Source organism: Canis lupus, chromosome 13 (genome assembly GCF_003254725.2).
Source record: "Canis lupus dingo isolate Sandy chromosome 13, ASM325472v2, whole genome shotgun sequence".
NCBI lineage: Eukaryota > Metazoa > Chordata > Mammalia > Carnivora > Canidae > Canis > Canis lupus.
The window spans coordinates 51,953,891-51,973,312 of record NC_064255.1 but is presented as its reverse complement, the minus strand read 5'-3'; the positions used below and the strand labels follow the sequence as shown (position 1 = coordinate 51,973,312).

Sequence of the window (19,422 nt, the reverse complement as noted above, 5' to 3'; positions counted from 1 at the left end):
ACATAACTAGAATATGATAGGCACCAATATATATTTGTTCAAGGGCTGCATGGCAGAAATTATGGCAACTCAGCATGTATTGCTCATGTTCCACTTTTAAAAACAGAATTTATCTTAACTTATTGAGACAGATATTGCAATTCTCCCATTATTTGTTGTGGTTATAGAATCCCCTGAGGTTTCTCACATAGCACACGTTATCCATTTGACACTGCATTTCCTAATTTACTTTGCACCGGTTGAGGCTGTATGACTAGGTTATTACCAAAGGAATCGGATAGAATTGGAAATCACAACTTCTGTATGTCTTTTACACAAGGATATTTCTCCATATCTACTTTTGCTTTTCCAGTCTGGAATGCTGATAGGACCCTTATGAACCCCTTTAGCCAAACAGAGGTCAGTACCTTCAGGGAAGACAGAGCAACAGAAAGAAGGAAAACAGGTTCTCTCTGGAGGGGCATGCAGAGCAGATTTTTCTGGGCTATTTACTTACTTTTGGACTGTTCAGTGAGAGGGAAAGAGAAAATATTTATTATGGCTAACACACTGGAATTTTTCTTTCATTTTGAAAGCAGCTTAGGCTATACCCGAAATAATGCACTGGTTCAAGAAAGAAAGAAAGAAAAAAGAATGTAAATGGCCAGAAAAGTAAAGAAGATTTCTGAATAAATACACTACAGATACAGTTACCAGGATTGACTTGAGAATGATACCGCAGAATTGGACCACCAGAACATTACCGCCTTTTTTACTATCATAAAATTACCTGATTATTGAAAAGCTGTTACTACAACGGCTAGTTTCAGATTCACAAGCAGGTGCTATAATCAGGAACCATTCATGATCAGGAAGCTTTTACTATCAAGAAGTTGACAACAAAAAAATCAGATATCTTCATGTTGGACTTGCTAGCAGAAACTGATTAATCAGCAGAGCTTGGCCTCTTCGAGATTGCAGGGAATTTGGGAAGAATATTGAGCGCTGATACACTCAATTTCTTGCAGAGGATGTGAGTCTTGCTTTTACAACAGCTTTTTAGGTTGTTTCCTTGGTTGTTTTTGTTTGTTTGTTTTTTATTTAAATTCAATTTGCTGCCATATAGTATAACACCCAGTGCTCATCCCATCAAGTGCCCTCCTCAGTGTCCTTCATGCAGTCACTCCATCTTCCCCCCCACCTCTCCTTCTGCAACCCTTTGTTTCCCAGAGTTAGGAGTCTCTCATGGTTTGTCTCCCTCTCTAATTTTTCCCACTCCTTTTCCCTCCTTTCCCCTATAATCCCTTTCACTATTTCTTATATTTCACGTATGAGTGAAACTGTGTGATGATTGTCCTTCTCCGATTGACTTATTTCACTCACTCTGTGAAACTTATAGCTAACAGTTTTGCCTAAAGTAACAGTTACCAATGGAACGAATGATTATTGCATATGACTAAGTTACATGAATGGTAGAATAATCAACAGGAGGCAGGGATTGTGAACACTGTTAAAAGGTATCTGTACTATATACATGAAATGGTATAGATTATTTGAAGATGAATTTAGATCGGTTAAAAATGTATATTGGAGAATCTTAACATCTAAAATAAATACCAAATGCCACTTTTATCAACATGAGAAGACATAATCTGTGTGGTTTCAATTCTTTTAAATTTACTAAGACTAGTTTATAGCTCAGTTTATAGTTTATCTGGCTGGTCACTCCTCTTTCTTTAGAAAGAATTATTCTACAATCGTTGCTTATATTGATCTCTATTAATTAATTTGAATTCGTTGTAGGTCTTCTTGAAATTTTCTATATATTTGCTCAGTTTTCTATTTGTTCTGTGAAATATTGGACTATCCTGTAATTGTATATCTGTCTCTTGGTTCTTTCAGTTGTTAGTTTATATTTCATATATTAAGTTTTGATATTAGGTGGTTCATCTATATTTAGGTTTGTAACATCATTTTTGTTGTTGTTGACTTGATTTTACTGTGGTGATTACTATGAAATATCTTTCTTTATCTCTGGTAATACTGCACACGTTGAAGGCTACCGTGTCAGCTATGAATATAATTGTCCAGATTTCTTATGATCTGTATTTTCATAAAAATCTTCTTTTCAATATTGTTTACTTTTAATGTATATATATCTTATTTTAAATATTTATCTCTTCTTAATGACACACGGTTTTATTTTGTTTTTTCTTCTTTAATTGAAGGATTTAGTCCACCCCTATTTAATATCATTTTTAAATGTTTGGAATTAAGTGTTTCATCTTGCTGTAGGTTTTCTATTTGCCACATCAGTTTTGTTTTTCCTTTATTTACTTTGATGGTTAAGTTTATGTGTCAACTGGGTCTTGGGGTGCTCAGATATTTGGTCAAACATTATTCTGGCTGCTTCTGTGAGGAAATTTTTGGATGAAATTAAAATTTAAATGGACAAAGCAGACTTTTTTCCCTAATGCACATGGGCCTCATCCTATCAGTTGAAGCCCTGAATTGAACAAAAAGCTGACCCTCCTCCAACAAAAAGCTTTACTCCCCTAAGTAAAATGAGACATTTTTTTTTCCCTGCCTTTGGACTCAAAATGTATGTGGGTGCTTCCTGGGTTTTGAGACTGCCAGCTTTCAGACTGCAGCTCCACCTTTGGCTTTCTCTTGGGTCTACAGTTTACCAACTCACTCTGCAGATCTTAGGACTTGTCAGTCTCCATAATCACATGAGCTAATTTGTTATAATAAATCTTTGCCTCTGTCAATCTTTCTCTCTCTCTTGTGTATTTATATATATGTAGTGTACATTATACACTATATATAGTGTATTTATATATAATATGTTTTTATTACATTTTAAATGTATATCTCTCCTTAATGACACATAATTTTGATTTTTCTCTTTTAATTGGAGTGTTTAGTCCATCTGTGTGTGTGTGTGTGTGTGTGTGTATAGTTGACCCTTGAACAACATGAGAGCTAGGGGCACCAACCTCCGTGCAGTAGAAAATCTATGTATAACTTTTGACTCTGCCAAATTTAATTATTAATAGTCTATTGTTGACTAGAAGCCTTGCCAATAATATAAACTGTCAATTAACATTCATTTTGTATGTTATGTGTATTATATACTGTGATCTTATAATAAAATAAGCTAGAGAAAATAAAATATTACTAAGAGAATTATAAAAAAACAGAAAACACATTACAGTATGGTACTACATTTATTAAAACATAGCCATGGATGACTGGACCTGCCAAGTTCAAGTGCATATTGTTCAAGGGCCAACTATATAGATAGATAGATGATAGATAGATAGATGTTCTGTTCATATATATATATGTTCTGTTTCTCTAGAGAACCCTGGCCAATACCCCATCTTTCCTTACCTCATTTGTACTATTTGAGAGATGTTTTAGAATTCAAGTTCATGTCCTTTATAACTTTATTAGATTTACTATCTGTGTATCTATTTCTTTATATAGTTCTTTATTATGTATTTATTTATCTTAGTAGTTATATTGGTTCAAAACATGAATTTGGTGCATTCTGTGTATGTTACAAAAGCTTTTTGATTCTTCCCAGGTCCTTCTTTCTCTTCCTCAGTTTTAATCAATCTTTCTTAATAATCGTATTTCCTTCTCTTAACATTTTTGGATCACATGGAGTATTAGTCTAGCCTTTAATCCTTTGAGGAGCTGAGCCTTTGTCATTCCAGGCACCATACACATATAAGGTCATTATATCCAATTGAATATATATCTCCTTCTGGAAATTCATTATCATGATCATTTTTCAAATGTAAGCAAATCATTTGAAATTTTGACAATTCTACCTCTATTACGGTCCTCATATCCACCTACACATATGTTTAATTCCTTTACTAGTGTCCTAGTGTAAGCCTTAATTTCTACCTGGAATGTTGTATAATTCTGTCTCTAAATGTGCTTTTCATCACATAGAGACAGTTGTGATTTCAATAAAACAAAATGAATTAAATGGGCTCTTCACAATACATTTGTTGTTGTTTTAAACCTAATCAAAGATTCAATAGAGATTTCTGAAAGGTAAGTGCCATTTCAAATGACATTTCAAACTATAATACATGAGTTTTGAAACAGTTTTATGATAATACCCTCATTCACAAAATTTGAGTAACATGCACACACACATTATTTTTTTTCCTGTGGACAAACTGATTTTTAATACATTTCTAACTCCAATTTTATTTATTTTTATTTTTATTTTTTTTTTATCAAGACCTGAGCTGAAATCAAGAGTCAGATGCTTAACTGACTTAGCCACAAAGACCCCCAATATTAACTCTGTTTAATGTGAGGGGTCTCTGATGTCTTTTGTTTCTGCTTACTAATAACTGAGCACAGAAACTCTAATACTCTATTTCATGCTTTTACATATCAGTTTTCACTGACATCAAACCTACCATAATCTTTAATATGCTTTGTAGTCACATTAAGTAAAAAGGAATGACAGAAATTTGTAAGTGGAGAAGTCCGGAGTTAAGCAGACTTTATCATCCCATTCAATTTTATCTCCTCTGGGTACAGCTACTTCACCAAAGTGTTTTATTCCTCTGTGTCAGCCACAGGCTCTGCAGCTCTTTCTCTAGAATTTCTTTTTCTAAAACCAGTCTATATAATGTCGTCAGCATAATCTTCCAAAGTTTCAGAGCTGTTCGTGTCATTCTCCTACTCTATCTAAAATAGCCTATGACACATTTTTTGCCTGCAAAATAAAATTCTAACTTCTGGTTCTGACATTGAAGAATGTACACAATCTTGCCACTGACTCTGCAGTTTTTTGTTTTGTTTTGTTTTGTTTTGTTTTGTTTTTACTCTGATAACCTTTTTGTCCCTCTGCTGTATTCCGGGTAAACACCCATCTTAAGTGTGTTTCCCTGGACCATTTCCTCATCTCCCTTGTTTACTCTTCCTTTTTCCTTGGAATATCATGAACTTTCTCTGTATGTTGAAAGTTAATCTTACCTCCTTTCTGATGAAGCATTAGCCTGGTCTGGGCTCTTCATCATAAAACAAAAAATGATGTTTATAGAAAAAAAATCAGAAATACAAAATGGGGAGGAGGAAATCAAACAGTAAAAATAAACAATTTATCATGTCATACAATTAAAAAATATAGCAGTTTCTTTAGCCATATCTGCCTACAGTTACAGAAATCATATTAGCAGATCAAACCTCTTTGGTCTTCCTCCTCTTCTTTTTCTCTTTCTACTCCTCCTCCTTCTTCTTTTCTAAACTGCTTTCACTTTCAGAGGAGTTTTGACCATGTGATGGATTTTGGAAATTCTAGGCTGATGGTCTCATCAATGAGAGGGTGCTTGTATTTTCCGGAGCCAGAATTCGGTCTCATTCATTTGACTTGAGCCATGTGCTCGTCTTAAAACAATGAATGTGCCCAAGGAAATATACACTGTTGATTGGTTTGGCCTTGGTCGTGGGTTTATTCCCAGAGCCAGAAAATGAGACCTGGGAAGGAGAGACTAAATCCTATTAAGACTGCATGACCTGAAAGTGGATTAGGGATGATTTCTTAAAAGAAAATCAGAGTGGTATTACTAGAAGGGAGAATAGACATGGGCAAAAGGCAAATTTCATTTTAGGTGACTTTTTGTATCATTCAGGAGAAATAATTTTTTTATATCTTGTAGGACGCATTCACCCAGGTAATGCATCCTATTCTACTGTGATTTCAATATATTATACACACTTATGTTTTGTTCTAAAATGAAAGTTCCTTTTGGAACTTTGGCTTTATTTTTTAATTGTTCATAACACTGTAGTATTTTATTCAAACACTCAGTATATATTTAGTTATTATGTAATATTTTATTGAAGTTTATCTAATACTTTTGTTTAACAATGAAGAATCTTACCTGAAAATTATTGTATGAATGTATTCAAATTACGATTATAACAATGGAAAATAATAGCATGTTCACCTTCATATATTTTGTGTTAAGAAGCTTAAGGGAGGATATTATATGTAAATGATGAATCACTAGATTTTACTCTTGAAACTAATATTACACTATATCTTAACTAACTGGAATTTAAATAAATACTTGAAAAAAAAAAAGCTTAAGAAATTGTACACTTCCTTCTTTACTAGCAAAAGGAAGTTGCTTCAAAGCTTTAAGGAAAAGCCAGCAATAATTATATGTTGAAGGAATGAGAGAAGGATTAACTTTACAATGAATGACATATGCTTCATGTGGTATTTATTTAATATTAGGGCGAGGTGGGAGAGTAATGAATTGTGAAAATGTGAGACATTCAGAGAATGTTATGTTAAAATGATAGCTGATATCCGACATTGTAAAAAAATAATAATAGCTGACTTGTTTGCAAGGACTAGTGCAGGTTAATGGTAGAGGATCTACGTAGGGTATTTTTGGTTTGCCTTGGTGTAACTATAAACAATAATCCTGTAAGTCTCAAAAATGTTTGCAATGATAATTTATGATCAGTCTATTTAAGCAGCACTCCAGAATCCACAAGTCATAGAGACAGTATTTTTTCCAGAAGGCTCCACTTTTAAAGGATGAGTGTATTAGACCCATGTGTATTCGACCTACATGAACCTATATGAGCCAATTCTCTAGTTCATGTATGAGAATCCTGAGAATCTTTGTAAAACCATAAACTTTTACTTACTTAATTTTGAGCATTTTTTTGGATGGGCCATTTAATTGCTATTACTTAATATTGGGATTTAAAAACAAAAACACTCTTCGTATGTGATGCTGTAAATGAATTTCCAAAAAAGGGAATTTCTTTTTATTTTATATACTTATCTAAATCTCTGTCTCTTTGTATACATATTTTTCTTTATAAAACTCCCTTCTCTATTTTTCAAGTGAAATAATTGAGTCCACAAGCTGTTCATGTTAAGTGAGAACACTGATCTTGTGTCCCTAAACTTCATTTGCAAAATTTTAAATTTTAAAGGATGAAAGAGATTATTATTTTTGTGTAAGGTGATATGGTCTAAAGTTTTAATGTGAAAATGATTGTTCTAGATAATTAAAAGGCTTTATAAATTATCATGTTAGCTGACTCCTTTAAGGGGACTGAGGACAAAAAGAAGGCCTCATGGACATTGATATAGCATTCTGTAAGTTGTTCTTATCTATCCATGGCCAAATGAAGTGAAAGGATCCTTCTATTTGAAACTATTCAGAACAGACTATTTGTCACAGTATCTATTCAAAAGCCCGATCACAGGAATGTGAAATATAAAATGTGAAATGGGCTTGACTGAAAGATAAATTTGGAGATAAAAAATAGTGAAGTGGAAATTGTTTTTAAAATTTTAGCAAAGGCACACAAATTATTAAAGTCTGAGAATTAATTGAATCATTTCATAATCAATATAGCTGACTTGTGGAAGAGTTTTACCGATCATGTTGTTCATTATTATTAGGTATAAAATATAATAATTTACCAAAGTCTGTATATTGAAGCATAATCTAGTGATTCTGGACCCCAGGATTTTTAGAGTTTTTAATGAGAAGAAATGTTAAAAAAAAAATTAGGCTGAGTTTTGTTGCAGCTGCAGCTGAACGGGGCTGCAAATGTCCTACATGTAGCTTTTTATTTAAACCTGCTTCACTGAGACTTGAGAAAAAAAGCAATGTTGGACTACATTCAGCTGGAGCCATAAGTCTACAGAATATTCCTACGTGTGGAAGAACAGATTTTCTGGAAGGGAAATTATCCTCCTCTTCTTAATTACTCTGGAAAGCCACCAATAATAGGCCAAGAAAACTAAGGTTTTAGACTAAATGTAAGAAAAACATTCTTTTAACTTTGAATTTGGAGACAGTTTGGCCTGGCTTGGAAAGTAAGGGAGACTGAAGTATATCTCTGACTGTAGATGAAGATCCCATGAGTCTGGGACTTAGGGAAGCATCAAGCCTGAGTGGATGAGGTACCTTTCGTGGGGGGGGGGGTGGCAGTTAGTTTTTATTATTCCCCATGTTACATTCCCTATCATTATTTCTGAACATTCATTAAAACTCATTATTAGTTACTATGGTATCACTACTGTACTGTGGAAAAGGGTTTATCTCACACCTGGTTTGAAGAGAGAGGAAGTTCCTTTATACCTGCTCCAAATGATGCTGTGAGAGATTCCTGAGGGCAGGACTGTTCCTGCCAAAGAACAGAGATTTCCTGTGGGTCACGATGGCAGGTGACAAGGCCATAGCGATACCAACAGAGAAATCTGGGCCTCACTTTCTGTGGATGGCACCATGCAATTATCTCAGAAATGACTAAGAACCTCTCTGAGGAGTGCTATTCCTGAAAAAAAAATGGAAAAATATAGAAAGAATGTGAACTTGTATTTGAAATAAAACATGTAAGCCTCATTCTAATCATAAATAATAAAATGAAGAAGGTAAATAATTTAAGTTTAAACAGTAGGCTGGTGCACATTTTTATCTTGGAGCTTCAGTCCTATCCTGATGTGTCTGGAAACATGCTCTCTAATGTAGTGTCCCTTAGCATTAAAAAAAGTGAGTTAAAATGTGGATGCATAATAAAGATGAAGCTCTTTCATCTCATTCAGAAGATCAGTGCAAAGCCAGTCCTTGGGTGCTCTCCCATCAGAAGGATAAAATGTGAGCTTCATCTGCCCAGATTCAAGCCTCTGGCTTGAATACCTGAAAAACAAAAACAAATACAAATCCCAAAATGAAAACAAAAAAACCCTTCACCACTACTGGGCTATTAGGAGTAATTCTCCGTAGGAAGCTTTACAAGGACACTATTCAGCCCTGACTTTACAGCAGCTTTATGCATTGTTAAAGGAACATAGGTATTAAAAGATTAAGCTAGTGTTGAAAAAAGCAAATTAAACGTCTGCCATGGAAATTCTGGGATTACAGGGATTCTGTTTCCTCCATGTGTAATATTTTCAGAAACATTTTCTCTCACCTATTGCAATGAGCATTTTATGTCCAGGTCCTATAGGGCTGTACTTGGGCATAAGGTGCTAAAACTGTTTCTTTCATAATGTTTAGTGTGGCATGTTCTAGAATTCTATGCTGTAAACACCTGGAGGAAACCACTGGTTGATAAAATAAGACCAAGTACCAAAACACTGTGAAGCAATGTTACCTGAAAGTTTAAAATTGTGATAGGCAAATTTGTTACATTTGTCATAGATACTTTTTTAAAAACCACAACAACTCTCATCCTTTAGTAGTTTAAGTAAAATGAAAGAATACGACATGTGATGAGGGTGGATATATTCTTTATTGTGATAACCACTCTATAAATAATTTTGTTATGATCTGTCCCTGATTTACATCTCCAGTCTTGATTTTTAACATTCCCTTCCTTGCAGTCGATCATATAGCCTCAGTACACTTCTTTAAGATCCTTGAATGACTTTTTTTTTCATCATTTAGACTTTTTAGTTGTTTCTTTTACATTTCCTTCAGTTAGATATATTTAAAAATCATACTTTAGATCTCTGACATTTCTACCTAGAAACCTTTTCTCCTTACCCCCAACCCTAGATAAACTATTCCTTCTCTGTGATTTTTTTAAAAAAAATTTTAAATATATATATATTTTTTTATTTGAGAGAGAGAAAATGAGAGACCACAAGAAGGGAGAGTGGCAGAGAGAGAAATGGAGAAGCAGGCTCCCTATGTGGAGCTCCATCCCAGGACCCTGGAATCATGATCCGAGCCAAAGGCAGATGCTTAATCAACTGAACCATCCAGGTACCCCAAACTTCTCTGTGCTTTTGTGGTTCTACGTGCTACCTTTCCCATCACATTTATTATTATTTTTATTTACTTGTTCAGCAAATAATTATGTGCTGTTTGTGTCATGTCAGGACTATTGAAAAATATAAGATCCCTATTCTTACTGAGATTACTCTTTGCAGATAAAACATTAATAAATAATATTAGCAAATAAAGAAGTAAATAAATAAATAGTAAGTAAATAAAGAAATAAGACTGTGTTGAAAGTACTAATTACAGTTAGTGGTTATTAATATTGGATGGGGAGAAAAGGCAATGAGAGCAATAGCAATTAGTATAATTTAGTTTAGGTGGTCAGGGAAAATGTTTCTAAAGAGCTAAAAACTGGATAAGGAAAAAGTCCCAACCATGAGAAAGATGCAACCATGCGAGAAGATGTGGTACCAGTACAAGGAATAGCAAATCACAGCATGTAAAGGTCCTACATTAAAAACAAGCTTGGTATAGTGACAGAAGGGAATAGAAAAAAATAATTAGTTTGTATTGGTCTAAGTGGCAAAGGTAGAGGATGAAGTCAGAGAGGTGAGAAAATATAAAGCCTTCTAGGTCATGGTTAGGAGTTCGTATTTTATCGTAATTTTAATAAAAAACCATTTGAAGAATTGAAACAGAGGACTTATAGAGACAACTAATCATCTCTCTCTTTCTCTAGCTCTCTTTAATCTTTTGAAGGCAAAACCTCCACATTTTATTTTTATTTTTATTTTTTTATTTATTTATGATAGTCACAGAGAGAGAGAGAGAGGCAGAGACATAGGCAGAGGGAGAAGCAGGCTCCATGCACCGGGAGCCCGACGTGGGATTCGATCCCGGGTCTCCAGGATCACGCCCTGGGCCAAAGGCAGGCGCCAAACTGCTGCGCCACCCAGGGATCCCCCACATTTTAGTTGGGCATATGATTACTCAGATTTCCCAGCTTTTCTGGGAATGTCCAGCAGATTTCAACATTGAAGTTTGGTCCAATGGCTTAGAAAGAAATATCTGTGCAGGTTCCAGATAAAGTTCAAGCTCTTCACTTTAAACTTTTTCTCCCCCTTTCATAGGCTGAACTGGTCAGTGGAGATAAGCTCATTTAACCATGCAGGTGAGAAAAACACCATAGTAAAGAACAGAACAACAAATGGAAGGAATCTGTATCTTTGAATGATTTTAATTGCAGAGTCTCTCCACCTACACCATGCCAATGACCTTTAACTTCTATTTTATATGTATTTTTGAGGGCTTCTTTCTTCCTTTCTTTTCTTTCTTTGTTTCTTTTTCTTTCTTTCTTTCTCTTTCTTTTTCCTTTAGAAACATAATTTATTTTATTGATCTTTTCAAAGAGCCATCTTTTGGTTTCATTGATTTTCTCTATTGATTTCCTGTTTCTAATTTTATTAAGTTCTGCTTTACTTCTTATTACTTATTTTCTTCTCTCTACTTTGGGTTTAATTTTCTCTTTTTTCTAGTTTCTTACAGTTTTTAAAATTTATTCATTTTGATAAACATTTCTCTTGTCCAAAGGCATTTGCTTTTATTGTATTATAAAATACATAAAAATAAAGACAAAATGATCTGTTTATTGATTATTTATATTTGACTTTCAACATATCAGGTCTTTACAAAAATTCAGTATCACCTAAGGGCAAGATTAATGTTCCCGTGTATATTGATGAAGAAATGGAGGATCAGGGACAACGTATTTTAAGACCTATCAAGGATGTAGGCCTAAGATAATGATCTTTCTACTAGACTATACTGTCTCTCACAAGTAACAAGAGAAATGTCCCCTTAGATATATCTTTGGAGAGAATAATGAAGTTTAAAGAAAGAGAATATTCAACATATATGTCCTTGACATTTCAAATTACCTAAATAAAGAAGACTGATTTTCCCAACTTTCTATTAAAGGAAAAATCAAAGTAAGGTTAATATATATATATTTTTATTATCTTATTATTATTATTATTATTATTATTATTATTATTATTATTTTACTTTCTTTTTTGGAACCACTTATTTTTCAAGGTCAGTTCACCCTAATGATTTTTAAAGAATTTTTTTTTTTTTTTGCTTTGTTTTGTTTGTTTTTGTTTTTTAAGAGAGAGGTGGGAAGGGGCAGAGGGAAAGGGAGGGAGAGAGAATCCAACACAGGCTCCACACTCAGTATGGAGGTCAAAGTGGGGCTCAATCTCACAACCCTGAGATCATGACCTGAGCCAAAATCAAGAGTTGGATGCATAACTCATTGAGCCACCCAGATGCCCCTAAACAAATTTTTTAATAAGCATTTATATTTTCTAGGGATTCCCTATGTCAGGCTGACTTGTGATATCCAATCTTTAGCAAACAATAAACTCCTTCTTTCTTTATATTTAAATTATTTTTTAAACCCTAGAATCTCCAAAAGGGACAATGTAGCATAAAGAAACATTGGTCAAATTGCTAAAGGTTAGTAAAAGACGTTTAAGTCTTGGGGTCCATTTAGAAATTTCTGTCTGAATGGAACCTGGAAATACCTTAATCCTTATTTATTTATTTATTTATTTACTTACTTATATTTATTTTTGTTTTCTTTTTTTTTTCAAGATTTTGTTTAAATTCCAGTTAACATACAGTGTAATATTAGTTACAGGTGTACAATATAGTGATTCAACACTTACTGCTCATCACCTGGTGCTCATCAAACATGGGCTTTGAAATCAACATCACTAGAGACTTTGTTTAATATATAGAAAAAAAAATCAGGATGAAATAATGATACTCTGCTTGTGTTACTGAGGCATTTTCTAACCTTACTAATAAAAACTCTATAGCATCAAGGAAATGATTAACTATGTAGTAGAAAAACAAAAAAAATATAGTATCCAAAGTTCCTGGCTTAAAAAGTCATCCAAAAGTCTTACAATTTCTTGATAGCATGACCATTATCTGATAAGATAAACTCAATGTATTCCTTTAAAAGACAGTTCCCAATTTTAAAAATGCTGTTACTCAGAAAGTTTAACTCTTTGAAACAAACAAATAAATAAATAAATAAGGCCTTGTCTCTTAAAAATGATTCTTTGTCCTAGCTGACTTTCTTTTCTTATCCCATTAAAAGAAGAGTACCTTGGGGATATCCTTTGTTGTTACTGCCCATCACATTTGGGACATTGACATTTTCTTCCATGAAGTTGAAGTCTTCTTTTTACGAGTAGTTTTGTTTGACACGTTCTAAAAGTGACTTATGTTTCATTTCTTTATCAGTTTCTAGTCTTTCACAAGGAAAGATGGGACTTACCTTTCTCTGTTTTCTTCTGCATAGTTCTATAAGGTCTTTTCACTGCCTAACTGGCTATAATGTCTTCTGTCTTTGCCAGATATGCTCCTCAGTTTTCCTATCTGAGTAGAAACTTCCAAGGGCCCAATTAACTTATCCTAGTCACTGCCAGGAAGTTGGGACCACTGCTGAAAGTGTGTCTCTTCCACCACTGACTCTGGAGAAACATTGCTGAAACTGTAGCGAAGGGAACATTTACAATCATTCACTAGTGGATATTTGTATCCCTGGCAGGAGCAGCAGCTTTTTCTTTGGAGGAATGCCAGCCTTTTCCATGGTAAGAAGATTTGAAGCCACCAGCATTGTTCTTGCTAATCCAAAGTAAGAGTTCATCTTAGTCATGAAGAATATCAGTAAGTACCTTGTTATTCATTTTAAATGTATAAAATCAAAGAATGTTAGAGCAGTAATTGACTGAAGAGTGAGGGTCTAATGTTCTGTTTTCATAGATAAGGAAACTAAGGCAAGTTTCATCTTATTCATCCTGTTAATAAGAATAAGCTGTTTTCTGCCACAGTATATTGCCTTCTCTCTGTAAAGTGGGCCTTTAAGGATTTTACCACATATCTTTGAGAAAAAAATTAAATATTTGAATATGTTTAATGACAAGAATTCAAATGAGCCTCGTTTAGGTCACTAAAAATTATTGAAAAATTAGCATGGTAGAAAAATCACAGGGTGGACATAGAGAGGAGAAAAAGAATTATACAGTTTTTGTGAGTCTATACTGTGTAGGAAGAAACATATTAAATAATATTTAGTGTGTTCACTTTGATTAGAACTCACTTAAAATTAAGATTCCAATTAATTTATGACTTCAACAGATGTTTATTTAGCAAGCTCTATATGCCAAGCCCTATCTGGCCCTCAGAATAAAAAGCCCAAGGAGCTTAGATTCTAAAAGGAAACACACACACATACACACACACACAAGTACACATGCATGCATGTGTGAACATGCATCCTTAAAAAAGTAAGCAAGGATCCTAAGCTATTTTATAGTTCTTTGCCATTTGCATAGTATTTAAGTATCCTGTATTGATACTTTTCTTGATTAAAGTATCTAGTGTCTAGATAGGAAGGCTCTGAAGGCTTTTACATAATCAGCCTAGCCTAAAATGATTAGAAAGTCACTATTTTTTATTTACTTTTCATTTTACAGTGTATTTTAAAATAATAAAAAAACTATCTTTTTTATTGAAATCAGTTAGATAGTATTCAGTATTTTATAGTTCACAATTTTATTTCCTTGGGCTTGAATAAAGATGTACACTGTCAATAAATATGATCTACAGGAAATATTACTATACTAAAATAAAACTAGGCAAATGCACAGACAACAATAAAAATATGTGAGTTTAAGATAAATACATGAATGAGATCATGTCAGAGGCTGACAGATTCTTTAACACAATAAATGAAAAGATGCAATAGAGAGATACTGGGGTGGGAAGAGTGCGGTTGGGCTGGTACATATGAGGGCTGAAATTTTAGATTTGATGAACCATGGTATCTATGACCTGGACATGTATTTTGAGACTGGAATGATGGAACTGATTCAGCAAAGCACAAACCTGGGTATCAGCATTCCAGGTGAAATATGAATTTCCAAGGCTCTAAGATGAACAAAAAGCATGCCTTGTTGGAGAAAAAATGTTACTGTGGATATCTCATTGCGAGTGATAGAAGAAGAGAGGGAGAGGGGAAGGTGGCTTGAGATGAGATTGGAGAGTTTGTCATAGGCCACAATACGTACAAACTAACTGGTTATGGTAAAATATTGGGCCAAGTGAAATGGAAAGCCGTAGGAGATGTGCGATCAGGAAAGTATTATTATCTAATACGTGCTTTTGAAAGATCACCCTGGCTGCATATGGACATTTTCACTTTTCTTTCATATGGTTGATATAAACTGGCAAATGCATTCCTATGAATGCAATCTTTCTCCTTTTTTCTCAATGTCTCTCTTATTGCATGTGTATGCATGTCTGGGTGTCTGGGCGTATGCTGTTTTCCTGAATAATCTTTGCAAATTCCAGTGGAATACTCAATAGGCACTGGATAGGCAATAGAGTAATGGAATATTATAAAAATTCTGTTCAGTTTCATTTCTCACTGATTCCAGAGACATTCAGTGAGGGGAAAATGGTATCTTCAATAAATGGTGCAGGAGAAATTTGACTTTCCTTTGGAAAAACATGAACATTAACCTTTTCCTCATTCTGGACCTCAACATTATTTTTAAAAGAATCATACATCTAAATGTGAAATGCAAAACAATAAAGCTTTGGAATTAATTAAATTATAGGAAAATATCTGTATGATCTTTGATGGAGGCAAAGATTTTTAAAACACAATTCAAAAAGCACAAGCATAAAAGAAACTTCATTGAACCTCAAACATTAAGAATATTGATTTATATGGAAAAATAAATGGAAAGATAGATGATAGATTTGACAAAGGACTCAAATACAGAATATATTAAGATTTCCTAAAAACCAGAGAAAGATAAAAGATAAAAGATCTGATTTTTTCAATGAGCAAAAAACTTAATACATCAAAAAAGAGGGTATTCAAATAGCCAATAAACATTATAAACTGTGTGAGCATCATTACCCCTCAGTGAAATGCAAATCAATACCACAATGAGATTCTTTCACCCACTTACCCAATAGCTAAAAAAAGGACAAGACTATTGATACCAAGTGGTGGTGAATTTGTGAAGCAATTGGACTCATACGTATTGCTATTAGAGTGTTAAATGTATCAATACTTTGGGACACAGCTTGGCATTATTTACTGAATTTATTTGAGTGCTTACTCCATGACTAACAATTTCACTCTTAGGTTTATTAACAAGTAAAAACAGTGCATATGTTCAGCAAAGACATGAAAATAAGAATAATGATACAGTCTCTTTACACTTAAGACACAAAAATGAATAGCCTGAAATTCCATCAATAGAACAGTGGATAAATAAAATATGGTATATTCTAAAATGAAGCTATACTTAGAAATAAAATAAAACTCATCTACTGATTGGCACTACAGCACTGACAAATCTCAGACATTAATTTGAGCAAAAGAAGCCAGAAAATAATCAGTATGCTTTTATGTAGTTGAAGTTTAAGAACTGACAATTCTGATTGATAGTATTATAGTTCAGATTAGTGGTTAATTTGGGGGTAATATTGATTGGCAGAGGGTAAAGGAAAACTTATTAAGGGCTCTGATGTACTATATGAAGACTTAGCTAGGGCTTACATTAGTGCACGTATGTGTAAACATTCACTGAGAACATGCACTTATGATTAGTGCAGTTTTCTGTATGTATTCGATACTTCAATTAAAAATAAGCCAACCCATTTGAATCTTCACTTTCTCAAATTAGAACTCAACAGATCTTTTGAATAACCCTACCTGGATTTCATAGCTATGTAAGAGGGTGAGCTAATGGCTGAAAAACAAAATGGAACAACACCAGATCTATTTGTAGGCCAGTATATTCCAATTTATTGTCATCAAAACAAAACAGAAAAAAAAAAAAGAAAGAAAAGGAAAGAAAGAAAGCAAAACAACTACAAAAAGCAAATAACCACAAGAATAAAACCCCTGCAAATTCTCTGAGGAGGGACAGGTATGATATCAGTTTTTGTCCTCGACAGGTGAGCATAAATTTGAAGATCCAGGGTGGTTAACCGCTGGTTTATTAAGCAATGCATGGTTGGAAGAACAGCCAAGATCAGAAAGAGACATGACTGAAGAGCTTTATTATCGAAGGATCAGGGAAAGATAACGAAAGAACAGTATAGAAATAATCAAGATTACTCAGCATCACTAGTTAATAAAGGCAGAATATATTAAATTCTTGTATGACACTTTTCAAAAAATTTTCCCTTTATTGTCTAGATACCAAATTAGTAATCTTCCAATCTTTAAAAACAGATGCTACCATTAAGACTGTGTTTCACACTGTTTTTTTTTTCCCCCTGTATCTATGCTAGTTCACACTTATTTCCTTCAGAAATCTTGGATATATACCATATGGTCCTGGTGATTTATTGGACTTGAATCACTCTACTTGCTCTATAACTTTCTCATTTTAGACGTCAATCTTTGTCAAGGGCACCATCTGATGCTCTATGAAAACTGCCTTAGGAATAGAGATTTCCCCAAAGTTGTCTCAAGTATTCTAATACGAAAACCATTTTCTTTCTTCTCCTTTCTATTAGCAACTTTTGAAAATTATCCTAAAGGACTTAGAACTCTCATTATGGTTCATTTTTTCTTAATGTGCATGACTTTCCAACTTTTCTTGGACTTTTTGTGTTTCTTACTGCAGTTTACTAGATTTGACTAACCTTCTGCTAAACTCTTACTGTTGTTTGATTTAAATAAAATCTGTACAATGCTGCACCTAATCCTTCAGAAATTTGAAATATAATACAAATAATAATCCAATTAAGTAAACATAATTAGAATAACAGTTCATATCCTCTAAGTTGAATTGATTTTTATCTGAGAAAATTTTCTAAGTTCCTAAAATTTTTAAGCTATGTCTTTGAAGCTAGGACAAATCACCCCCATTGTAATTATAAGCCAACTGAATAAAAATAGAACCCATGTTATCTAAGTAATCTATATATTTCAATAACTATTTTAAACACAATGTGCCTGAAATTTGCATATAACTTAAAAAAAAAGATTCTTCAATTTTATAAGAAAAATATCTCCTATTTATTCATCACCCATGTTTATAAACCAGTGTATTTCCATTCATACCATTCACAATTATCAAGCGTCAGCAAAAATTAGATATATTACCTCTTCACAAGTGACTTACATATATCCCATATACTATTTAAAGTTAAAAAAAATCATACACATATTTATTTTGTGTTCAGTTTACACGTATAAGAGTGTCGGGTAGGAGTATTGAGTATTTTAATTGTAATTTGACACTCATTCCATCCTGACCACCTACTAAATCACTTCCTGCCTGCTTTCTTTCCTCTCTTTTTAAAACAAAAAATATGACCATATGTATCTTAGCTTAGGCCTGTCAGTAGTGTTTACAAAAACACTGCATTAGAATATTAAAATGTGTTAGATAACCATTTTAAGGAACATATGGATGAAATCCAAGAGTGACTTTTACTCTTCTTGAATCCAAAGAAAACAAGCCTTAAAGTTATCCTAAATTCCTAAATGATTCAGCTCCCCCCTCACCCCTGTTAATAGCCAGCATTAAAAAGAAGTGTTACTAACTTTTGTGCTACAAGTGTTTCTATATTACCACGATATTTTCCAATTTTAAGGGAAAATACTTTGGAATGTGTTTGGGAGCTTCCCAAAGACAATGGACAGATATCTTTCCCTGAAAAGCCCGAGCAACTTAGTCTCTGTGAAAGTGAGTTTGGAGAAGAGATGCACCTTTTGTTTTTGTTTTTTTTTTTTAAATAAATTTATTTTTTATTGGTGTTCAATTTACCAACATACAGAATAACACCCAGTGCTCATCCTGTCAAGTGCCCCCCTCAGTGCCCGTCACCTTTTGAAGGCTGCCTTAGTCAGTTTAAGAAGGACAGATACTGCATGATTCCACATATGTAAGATATCTGATATAGTCAGCCCATAGAAGTAGAGTAGAATGGTGGTTCTTTATGGTTCCCTGTATAGAGATTTTTTTTTTCTTATATGAAGAAGAATAGGATGGCACTGAAAGTTTTAAGGGAGGAAGTCGTTATCATTAGATTTGCCTTTGTGGAGATTACTTTGGCTACTGTGGGGGTAAAGTATCAGAAGAGGAAAAAGTGGATACATAGAAGAATTTTTGTAAATGTAGGTGAATTTCTAAAATGGTGACATACATTGTTATAAGAGTGGAAATATAAGGAAATGAATATTGGGAGATAATAATCATTAGTACTTTGTGATACACTGGGGACGTTAGTTGAATGAGGATGAGGTGGCAAAGATGGCTTTCTAGTCTCTAGCTTCCATAACTGTATGAATAGGAGAGCCATTTCCTAAGATAGGTAAAATAGGAGGAGGGACATTTTGTGGTAGGTAATGGGAGAGAGATCTGGGGTTCGGTCTGGGATGATCTGAGTCTTTTGTTGACATTTAAAGAGATATAATAGGCCGCGAGAGATATTACTTCCATTCCCCTGTAAATGAAGGGCTTGCTTTCCTGTGAAATCCTATCCTATCCTATTAAGTTTTTGTTGATTCCTTATTTTTTGTATGACATATTACATTAGCTCTTAACTTACCTGTCTGTATATTTGTTTTTATCATTTCATTTCTTCT

The 19,422-nt window shown here is 33.6% G+C and overlaps 1 long non-coding RNA gene across 1 annotated transcript in view; it reads left to right on the top strand.

Moving 5' to 3' along the window:
* Positions 1-19,422, top strand: part of LOC118350029 (uncharacterized) — a 37,275-nt gene that overhangs the window by 15,916 nt on the left and 1,937 nt on the right. Inside the window, exons 3-4 of the long non-coding RNA XR_004803105.2 lie at positions 9,623-9,764; positions 13,345-13,463. This is a non-coding gene — a long non-coding RNA (uncharacterized LOC118350029). The remainder of the gene's footprint in view (positions 1-9,622; positions 9,765-13,344; positions 13,464-19,422) is intronic.